This window comes from Dermochelys coriacea, chromosome 13, assembly GCF_009764565.3.
Source record: "Dermochelys coriacea isolate rDerCor1 chromosome 13, rDerCor1.pri.v4, whole genome shotgun sequence".
NCBI lineage: Eukaryota > Metazoa > Chordata > Testudines > Dermochelyidae > Dermochelys > Dermochelys coriacea.
The window spans coordinates 21,321,794-21,333,557 of NC_050080.1; positions in this window are offsets into that span (position 1 = coordinate 21,321,794).

Consider the following 11,764-nt stretch of genomic DNA (forward strand, 5'->3'; position numbering starts at 1 on the left):
TGTCCACCAATAATGGATACAGCTCAAAACCATGCACCTCACTGTCAAGTCTCAGGTTCTTAATTTAAGAAGCTCCTGGTAACCAGGAACATAACGCACACCAGACTCAAATATGTTTGGGTAACTTTCCCACCCTCCCAGGGCTCAGAAGATTCACTGACCCAAGAAGCTCAAGGAAGCACCTAAACTTTTGGGTGTTAATCTGAATGGAACCTCTGAACTTTGTCAGCCAGCCCATTTTATAGTGACTGACAAGCTCCCCACCCTATCAGAGAGCAGTCACTCCATCCCTCATGCTGTGAGCTCACCCAGAGTAGCTGCTGGTGTTGTCTAAGCACCTGCTACAGTGGAGAAGCAGCCGTTTGCTGGTGCAAGCTGGAGGAGAGGGAAAGAGGAAAGCCTGGCTTCCATTGTCATACCCTATCCTCCATTCATCACTGCTCAACTTCCAAGGCCAGAGCCCGGATCCTGACTGTACTCTGATGAGGCATTAGTATGTATCTTGCTCATAGTTAGTGATCGGTAGGAAGCCAGCTGGATGAGGGTATAAGCAAATACGACATTTCTCACCTTTGGGTGGAAAGGACCTCACCACATGAGAGACTGGGAACGGCACAGACTCTTCCTTGGTCCAGGAAGTAGAGTGACTGTTGTAATAGCCAGCTGGGTAGAGACTGTGGAGTTATTGTTAGTAATGGGCCAGATCCTCAATGGTGTAAACCACCCCATTTCCATTGATTTCAATGGAGCTAGGCTGATTTACAGCAGCCAAGGATCTGGCCCTATAGATTTCACTGAGGCAATATCTGGTTGTATCTGGGCTCCATGAATTACCTCCTATTGTTACTCCCTTAGACTCCATTGCTAACCTTCCCCCTTTCTCTCTCGCACTACCTGGGAAACTCTTTGTATAAAGCTCCCTGGTTCACATCCTTAGCACCCAAATCAACCTTCAGTCAGGAGCCCTGCCTTGGCTCTCCAGCCCCTTCTGCCTTTTGGGGTGCAGGAAGCACATTTAACTCCTTGCCTGATGACTCTAAGGTAGATTTTCTGCATCCAGTGCTAAAGCCCCTTAAAGTCACTTTGTTGCACGCTATGAAAGCCACTCTGGTTTGTGCTTCACAGCCTGACTGGAGGCTCAAAACCACCTAAAGGGAGAGCATACAGGATCTTCTAAAATACCAGCGCAGGCAGCGATAGACCCCAAACGCATTCCTCAGTGTATCCGACTGAGATGTCATTTTAAACTACCTCCTCAATTACTTATTCTATTTCCTTCAACACGAGACTGTCTGCAGAGACTCAACCCAAACTAAGCCCCATGCAGCAGCTCATGCCTGACCCTCCTTTATTCCATAGCCCCCAAATGGCTTAGCTTTTCCTATTAGCGGGGGACCTTTTCACTGCTTCTTCCACACTCAGCTTCATATTTCAAATTCCTTCTGAGCTGTATCTGGTTTTCATTTAAACATATTACATTTAAAAAGAAGTAAGGGGAAAGGATTTTCAAGGTAATAAATGGAGCATGCGAGCCTAATTATTCTGGATGACCCAATGCAATCTGGTAGGTCCAGTGAGTTGTTTATGTTGGCAAGACAAGAGTGAAATATCATTGGATATGGTAATTATTCTTATAAGATTGCAATATGTATACATTGTCAGGAACTGAAGGGAGTCCCTGAGTTATGAAGTCGTCCTTGCTCAAAGAATAAACACACAGGGCTGTAATCCTGGAAGCAATCAAAATGCCTTCAACTCAGTGATTGTAAAGCTGTTCTATTCAGAGAAGCCAAAAGTCGATCCAGAACCCATGGGCTTAGGTCACAACCAAACCCTTCAAATAGACAGTTTATCTCACCATGAAGCCATGGGCAGAGTTCAGTGAATGAACAGATAAAGCAACATGAGTCTTGGTGTTTCAGATTGAATTACTGGAGCTGTCCATGACTGGCCAAGTCGAATGGATAACACTTGGGCATTAGTTTCATTCTCAGCGAGGCTGGAAGAGATTGTGGGAGTGTCTGTGGGTTGACCTGCAGAGGTTTATTAGATGCTTTATTAGGGCTGCAGGAATTTCTGCTATGCAGTTTATCTGATGTATTTGATTTCTAGTTCCACCACCACCTGTTCCCCACCATTCTGAATATGCCTATACAGAAACAACATCTTCTTTTGGGCACTAATGAGAACAAGTATTTCCCCAGGAGCAGAATAGGAAGTATAGTGGGTTGATAGACACTAGACAGGGACTCTGGAGAGCCTGATTCAGTTCCTGCCTCAGATATAGGCTTCCTGTGCAATAGTGGAGAAATCACTTAATCTACCTTGTGCCGCAGGTACCCCACTGTAAAATAGGTATAATGCTTCCCTATCTTACAGGAGTCCTGAGAGGATAAAATCCATTAATGATTTTGAGGGACTCAGCTATTATGGTGATAAGGCCCATGTTGGAGAATGGTTTGAAATAAACAGAAAAATAATCAATCAACACACGTGCAAAGTACTACACTTGGGAGGAAAAAAAATCAAATGCACACATATAAAATAGGGAATAACTGGCTAGGAGTAGTACTGCTGAGAAGGATGTGGGGGTTATAATAGATCACAAACTGATTTGTGAATCTGAATCTGAGTCAACAATATGAGGCAGTTGCAAAGAAGACTAATATTCTGGGGTGTGTTAACAAGAGTGTCGTATGGAAGACATGGGAGGTAATTGTCCCACTCTAGTCGGCAATGTTGGGGTTTCAGCTGGAGTGCTGTGTCCAGTTCTGCATGCCACACTTTAAGAAATATGTGGACAAATTTGAGAGTCCAAAAGGAGGGATCAATTTTTCTCCATGTCCATCGAAGGTCAGACAAGAAGTAATGGGCTTAATTTGCAGCAAGGGAGATTTAGGTTAGATATTAGGAAACACTATCTATCTGTAAGGATAGTTAAGCACTGGATGAGGCCTCCAAGGGAGATTGTGGAATTCCTGCCATTGAAGATTTTTAAGGACAGGTTACACAAACATCTGTTAGGGATGGTATACTTGGTCCTACCTCAGCACAGGGGGCTGGACTAGGTGATGCCTTGAGGTCCCTTCCAGCACTACGTTTCTATGATTCTATAAAAAGTACCTAGGGGATGTCTATATGGCAGTTGGGAAGCACAGATGAAGCAAATGTAGGCACACCTGAGCTAGCTTACTAAAAATAGCTGTGTAGCTTCAGCGGGACAAACTAGTTGCCTAACTATGTACACAGGCTCCTGGACGGGATTGCACTTGGGTCATTAACCCCTGTTGCTGTGGCTTCACTGCTAGCTCAGGTATGGCTACACATGCTTTAGTCATGCCTCCAGATTGCTGTGTAGACGTACCCCTAGACAGACAAAAGCTAGACATGCAAGATAAATCAATTGGCCCATCAACCACAACCACAACCAAAGATCAGGTAATATACTGCATATATAAGTCTACCCACTATTGGCATTGGAGTCATAAGGGCATATTTTGCAAACAAACACGGACAAGCTGTTCACAATAAGCACAGAAAATGTTCCATGAAGCACCTCAGCTGAGTCCCAAAGCCCATAAGGTCATGTAACTGGCACATCATGCACACCATGACAAATGAGAAGGGGGTCACACCATAAAGCATTAAGGAACAGCTAAAATTAGGAGGCCAGTGGAACTGCAGCAGGTAGTTTGCTGGCTAATAAACCTTACACACATATTAAGAATAAAGCGTAGGAAAAGGGTGTTTCAAGCTTTTGGCTCTAATTTCCCATATGTTCATCACCCATGCGGCCAAGCTGGCCTCCTACCCTTTGCCTCTGATCCCAGCAGATGAGGCAATGCACTAATAATGTGGAGAATGACTCACCTTCCAAGAGGCCCCGGGGAAGCCATCTCCTCTTTTATTCTGAGTGCGATCTGCCAAAGGTGCGATCCACGGAAGTGAGAGTTCAGGGGACACGTTATAGAGCCATTCTTTTCAGCTCACCATGGGGAATGGCTCTGTCCTGAAAGGGCTCAGCTCTACAGCAGCACCACCTTGCCCTCCTACAATACCCAGGAATGCAGCAGAGCAAAGGTCACCATTTAAGCTTTGCTTTCCAGGAAGACAGAAGCAAGTCTCTGCACTGCAGCTGTAGTACCATAATGCAAACAACAAGGTTTTAACCACTTGTGTTTGGCGCCTGAAGATTCCACAGATCTTTCTACAAAGATAGGGATGTCCTGCCTAGTTCCCCACAGTCTGGCTCCCTAGAGCTCCACTGCAATTTAAACTGGATGAGGTATTTTTCATTCCCTCTCTCCCCGTCTTCTTGTTTCCTCCCCCGTTGGGTGCTGTTAAGCAGCTACCATATTTCATCCCAGCACTGACATGGACTTTATTTCAATGCCCAAAGGGATACCATGGTACTTAGGGCTAGGTGGTGCTTATACAACCAGCCCTGTATAAACAGTGGCATGTAGTTGTGCCATCTGCCAGGGCTAGACCAAGGAAGGAATCATGTCTCAGAGAGGCTTAGATAGGTATGAGTCCCTCTTTGCTCCACCCCCGGGAGTAATCCTCTGCTACTGACCCAGACCAGTGGCTGATTTTTACATCCCCAGCCATGCTGACAGCACTGTGCTGGTTGTGAGATGGCGGGGACAAAACCAAAGGAGAACAGAGGTGCAGCTTCTGCTTACACTTCCGCCCCTGCAAGGATGTGCAGGAAGGCAGCATAGGGAAGTGAGGATGGCGGTCTCTTACTCTCCCTTAAGCTCCTGTGAGTTGGCTAAAATGGGCTACAAGCTCACCTATAGTTTGTATTCATCAGTTACAGCTCCTACTCCTATTTGGGAAGCATTTTAATCTACAGGTCCATGGCACCTGTTATTAAGTGGGATTCAGGCGTTATAAAAGTGATCCCATTGCTAAAGATGAAAAGGTGTATGGGGTGACTCCATGAAACTCATTCTTCGCTTTCCCAGGATGGCTGCCTCTAAGAGAGAAATGCTTATAAAAATGGTGCACCTGCGTTCTGCTTCTGGTGAGGCCATGGACTCACTTGGCAAAGCATTTCTCTGCTCGCTGTCACCTGTAAATGGGTTAGTGGTGTTCATCCACCATTGCAAAGCTCTGAGAGATCTGCAGCTGAAAAAATACTGCTCTCTGTGTGCAAAGTGTTACTATTGTTGTCATCACGAGGTATCCCCTCCCAAGCATTATGAATCTCCTCCATTCCCAATGTAACAGGCTGACATCCAGAGAGGAGCCAAGAAAATTCTGCCTGTGGAAAGAATCTGTGAAAAAGAAAAGAAAAAAACCACAGCAGCCTCTGCTGATTCTGGGAGATATAAATCAACCCCAAAGACAATATTTCTGTTTCAAGGAGGAGTTAACTTTCTACTGAATGCAGTGAACTGACAAGTGTTAGAGCTGCAGTTGTTTACCACACAGCATAGGCTTCATGGTCTACACAGCTGAAAGTCTCTGTGGGGCTCCATTCACTTTGATTTTACACCAGGGTTAATTAGACCCCAGTAATTATCCCCTTTTAACAAGGCTATGTTTAGACCTATGAGAAAGGGTCAGCCGCATGCTCCTTACTTGCCCTCTTTGCCTGGGGAGAAAATAATATTGATGGAAGCTAGGGAGATGAAGTGGTCATAGGGAAAAAGGATACTGGAAAAAAACAAGAAAGAGGGAGAAAGAGAGAAGAAAAGAGGGAATGTGAAAGAAAGAAAGAAAGAAAGAAAGAAAGAAAGAAAGAAAGAAAGAAAGAAAGAAAGAAAGAAAGAAAGAAAGAAGATAAGGGAGATTGTGTCTAAAGGCCTCCAGAAGAATATATTACATGGTCTTTCACCCCATCCATGTTTGATTGAATCCTGTCTCACTAATATGGAAACTAGCATTTATTATCCCCCCTCCATCCTTCCACCACCCATATTTCAACCTAGTAAATACCAATGACCCTGTGAGCACTAGCAAAGATAGCCTGAAGGCAGGATGGTTATTTGTGTCCCCTGCTTCCAGGCTTTGGGACCAGCTAATTATGGAGTGGGGGAAATACAAAAAGAAAGAAAATTCCAAATGACAAATAATCTGGGAGGCCCTTCAGTAAGAGGATAAAGTTTTATAACCATCATGAATATTGGAGCTGCCCATAAAACTGTAGCCAAAGGGGGAAAGCAGGACTTGATTTATGCAGTGGTGGTGAAGAGCATTATCCAAACAATAATTTATTGGTTGCTGCACCACTGAAGATTCAAGGCTGCTCTCTTGGGCATATGAAACAGACATATTTTTCTTGTATATGGCACTGAACACAGCAGCCCTTCCTCACTTCAAGAGCGATATGAATCTGAGCTCTGTCTTTCCATGAACTGCTACTCCTTGGCGGGCATGAAAGGGAAGTAGGGGCGGGAAGATGGGGGATGCTGGGAGCCAGCCAGAACAGGACTTCTGCAACACCCTTTTGATTTCTAAAGAGACATCTCTTAGGTGCTGAATGTGCCCAGGCTGCATGCTGCAGCAGAACATTTCTCTGCTCATCTCTTCTGAAGATTCTGTGAGAGATGACAAGAGCCTCCGGACAACTGTTCTCAGTTCATTCCTTCCTAAACTAGGGTTCACAGGCTGGATGCTTGGAGCCGGGCTGGACCCAAACTAAACCCTAGATCTGGCCACTCCAGATCTTCTGGGTGATTAAAATTCTGACCTACCATTTTGGCGTCAGTCTATCGCTGCTTAAGGGCTCGCTCTTCTGAACACTTCATCAATGTCATGCAAAGCTCTCTGTCTCAGTGATGGGAATGTCTGAGTGTCTTCTCAAGGGCAGTTCTCTAATCCACTCCACATGGTAAGGCGAGGTAGGATACTATGTCAGCTCCCCACCAAATAGGCGAACATATTCTGCCCACCATATACACCTGGGGGAATTCTGCATTAACAGGGGATGGACTCGCCTAATGGTCTTGTGCATGTAAAATGTCACTTTCTAGGACTGACAACCTGAGGGCTCATTCAGTGGTCATTCTTCCTCTTTCACAAAGAGACGAGTGTTACTGGCTGTCAGCAAATTGGGTTTATTTTTCCTCTCTCATTTCCTGCATCGTGACTGATTAACAGGGGCGCAATCAACCAGTGACAAAGCCAGTCACTGCATGAATTTACTTACTTGATCATTAGCTAAGGAAAGAGAGAACTGAAATGCTGTTGTGGAAAGTAATTCCAGGGAGGACTTTGGCAGCAACCAAACTCAAAGGGCTATATTCAGAGAGAAGCCTAGAGGGCATAGCCTGTTGGTGTAACTTACACTTTCCCCCAGTCCCCTCGGTAACCCAGACTCCCTTAGACTTGTAGGGCCAAATGTAGAGGTGACGTGTAACACAGTGTAAGGGGATCTAACTCTGACTCCTATTCACTGAGACTCTCTTGGCCAAATTCATCAGTGCTCTAATACTACTGAAGTCAATGGAGTCACCATGTGGATGTGTTTGGTTCCCTCAGAACAACTGATACCCCCTCTGCCAATGTCTAAGGGAGTCAACAGCGCTGTAGTGTTACGCCAAGAAGCCAGAATACAGTGTAAGTGGACAGAATTAAAGCAGAGTGGGGAATACTATAATTTGCATCTTTCTACCTTCTTCCAGCCATGATAGGAACACCCCTGTCCGCTAGGTTATTCCAAACTCCTACACACTGGGGGGTGGGTGTTAGGGGGTGTCAGGAATTTGCCCAGGAATCCCTCCAGTGCATACATGCCGCCCAGTGCCTTTATTAGCATAGACAAGCCTGGGTGCCATTGAAGAGGAGTCAATGGGAGTAAGACATACACCCCAGAGGCTTAAAGGAGCTCTGACTCCATCAGTTGAAAACAGTCTCAACTGTCCCTCCAGCCTTGGCCCCTGGGTCCCAGATTAAGGCACCTCCCGGTGCCCACTCCCGGGGACATCACATGCTCAGGCTGCTCCCTGGGCACCACTGGATCCTGCTGTGTCCCTGCAGCAGAAGCAGCATATGCTCCTGCTACGTAGTCTCGCCCCTAGCTGCATCCCAGCCATCCTCCAGCTGGCAGGAGGAAGTGGGGGTGCAATTTCCTGTCAGCTCTTTAACCTTGTGAGGGTGGCCAGCTCCTCCCTGTGGCCCATCCGTTAGCCAATCAGAGCTCTGGGGACAGGGATAGCCTTCCCAGCAAGGGAGCATGCCACTCAGGTCCTTGGGATAGGTTGCATCCACTCAGACTCTGGCACATCCATAGAGCGGACATAAGCAGGTCTAAGGGAGTTTATTAAGTGTGAAGGAGCAGGAGGCCCCCAATCCTGGGCTGTTTCCAAGCTGCCTTGGGGCCAGCCAGGACAGGAGTGGCCCACATAATAAGTTAGAATAGCATCAGGGCTTCTCTAACTTGCACCTGACTGCCTTTGGCCCCAAGATGCCATTCCAATAGCTGGAGATTGCTGGAGGAAGGCACAGCCTGGACACATCCTCTTTGCTTGGACATATCCCCTGTACCAGATGCAGGAGCTGCTATTTTAATTCTATCACACCCAGATCTGACCCAGGGGACTAACTTCCACCACCTTATACACACATTGCCTCCGGCCAGCCCAAGCACTTCCCACAGCAGCTCTGAGCAAAAATTTCCCAACCATTTCGAAATAACGCATGTATATGGTTTTCATTTGCCAAGGCAAATAAGGGATCGGCATCTCCCTGAGCTGCAGCCTGCAGAGCCCACACGGCTATTACCTGGCTTAATAAGTATGATTGCTTCTCAGTGTGAGCTAAATTCGACATGGCAAATGAAAAGAGGGCAGCCTCTCCTGCCCCTGGGGAACCCTCTCTGTAACTGGAGGTTCTTTAAGCCAGTCCATCTGGTGAGGAGAAAGCCAGGCTCTGAAGGGATAGACAGAAATAACAGCAATTGATGCAGTTAGGTTTCCAGATTCCTCCCCCATCCCCTTTTACAGCCATCAAATATTACCACAAAAAAAGGGAACAGAAAAAAGCAATATAGAGTCCAGAGCTCTTAATCCTCCTCCCCATCCTAGAGGCCAGGAGGAGCCCTGGGGTTCTTTCCACACTTTAACTCATTCCCTCTCCCTCATGTCATGGCCTTCATCCTTCCAGATGCAGAGAGCTGGACCCCCACTTAGGGACAATTAGTACCTTCTTTAACTGGACAGAGGTCAGCGTCGAGTAGGGCTGGTCACAAATTTTCCCTCAAAAATTAGTTTTGATGGAAAATTGAGTTTCCCACTCAACAAATTCTCTCCTCCTGTCCCCCAGAAAGGGTCTGCTTTCTGTGGGTTTTTTTGGTCAAAAACAAGCACCCCAAATCCAAAATATTTCATCCAAAACCCAAACTATTTTGTTTGTGGCTGACGTTTTCCAAGATTCAAATTTCCACTGAAAAAAATAATAAATTTCGGTGGAAAATGTAGACAAAGCCATTTAAAAAAAATGTCCTAGAAACTTCCTCAGAAAGATAAACTTTTTTCCAGCCATCTTTAGTGATGAGCAATGGACAGAAGGCATTCCTTGTCCATGGGCTGAGAGTCAAATCTAGGGCTCCCATAAAGTAGTACAGAGCATTGCCAGACATTGGGCAGATTGCCTCTCCTGTAGCAAAGAAGGGAGGAAAATCCCATTATACCTCCTGGCAGAGTTCATCTTTGGTTCTTCCATTAGCGGGCAGACGCTTGTTGAGTGAGATGCGGAGCCCTCAAGCCCCGTGCTAGCTACAGCTGACCCTGAGACCACGTAGGAGGATTCGCCACATGGAGAGGGCTCAGACAAACAGGTAGCACAGTTGCGGGCTGCACTCCTTTCTCTGCCTCATCTGCTCCCACCCCCATCCAATGCAGGGCCGCCCACGACTAGCCCCAGGCCCTGTTGTATTATTTAGATGGAATAAAGGAGCCCAGAGAGTCAATGGTGTTAACATGACCCTGAAACTGTCCAACATTTAGCAGTTTTAAACAAGGTTCAGGGTTTAGTACACAGAGACCACAGCCTGCTTAGTACCATGATGAATATACCACTAAAAGTCCTTTTAGCCTCTTAATAAAGATATAGAAAAGAAGGAAAAACAGATAAAGTATTAAATAAGGCTCTCCTTTTAACAACATCCCTTGTTCTCTCTCATGCTCACTGGAGAGAATCTTTAGAAGGGGAGAAAAAAGATGTTTGTCAGTCTCTTAGATGGTAATAACTCTCTTTTTCGGAGGGAAAAGAGAAGTGAGTTAAGATGGGCTGATGCTGTTGTTGTTAAAATCTGATCTTGTTTCCTAGAAGACAAAGCAAGAACACACAAAATGAGGAGAGAAAAGAACAAGAGGAGGAAAAAAATACAGTTTCTGTTTCTCCGATGTTGACTCACTTGCAACCTCACTGCTGGCGAACCAAAAGCACAGCACAAAATCTTATCATCCACACAGACTTGGCAAACTTATCAGACCAAAGAAAAAGGAGAGGGCTAGGAAAGAGAAGGAATACAGGGGGAAGGGAAAGACCGCACGAAGCATGGTAGGTGACAAAGTCTCACATTCCAGGTGATGTTTGGGGTTTAGCTGACACCAGTGAAGCTGGCTCCCTCTCTGGTCTGGTCAGGACATATTTCAGGATTAGGATGAAGAAGGTCCAGGGTCCTAGGAGACAGTGAAAGTGGCAGCCATGATGGTGAAGCTCACTCCTTCCTCTTCCCTCATCTTTCAGTGTGCCAGCATCATGGCAGCCTTTGCCTTTCCAAAGTTTCTTTTTGAGGAGGCCAAAAGGGAGCAATGGGCAAATAGCCCATCCCCATATTTTGTCTGCCAATTAGGCCCAGTTTCCAATACACCAATTTTGTTTTATTAGTTTCTTATTCCATGCTTCTCTTGTTTACCAAGCATGATCTTAACACAGTCCTTGACTTATGTCAGTAGGCCTTTTTGTTTGGACTAATTCAGTCTGTCTCACCTTTACACCTTTTCCCTGATCAACATTTATTGTAGGCTATTGTGACATTTTATGAACTTTCATTCACTTTTTACAGTTGAACTCACAGCTAAGGTAAATGTGTAGGCCCAATTATCACAACAGTCCCCTTTATCCATAAGCAATTGTTAAAATAGATCAAGACTGGGAGATCCAGAAACTGCTGCTCCTGTGTCAGATTCCCCTGAGTAGGGAGTCCTCACTTCAACAGCTCAACTCAAGAAGAGGGAGAGATTGAGGGAGTCTACAGATCCTGACCCCGTACCTTTGCAGTGCCTTATGTAGGGAAAATGCCATGGGAGGTGGAGGTTGGAAATCAGCCTGTGAAGAAGACATGTGGGGATCTGGGGAGTTTGATCTGGCCCAAGGTTTGTGGGGAAACTTTTCCTCCCAAGATGGTTCTGAAACATATAGGTACCTAACCAAACAAACAGCGGTTCCATAAACTAATCAGCAATTAGAGATGGGCCTAGATCCAGCCTTTCTCAAAGCCTGAATGGGAATTCAGATTCAGGGTTTGGTTTCCATCCAGTACAGAGATAGGAGTGATCCACAAAATTACACTCAAACATGGGGATGGCTCAGATCAGTTTCTAACCGCTCCATGGTTCATTGTAGGGACAGGTGTCTGACCTGTATGTGGTTCTGTAGCCCAGCCTTCCAAACACCCCCAAGTGTTTGTCTCAGTGGCTCTGGATCTCTCATGTATTCAAAGCCATAAACGTGACAACCACAGTAAAAAACAACCTCATGCAAACTGTCAGTCAGGGGACAGAAGGATGCCTCGTTTATGAATTAAGTA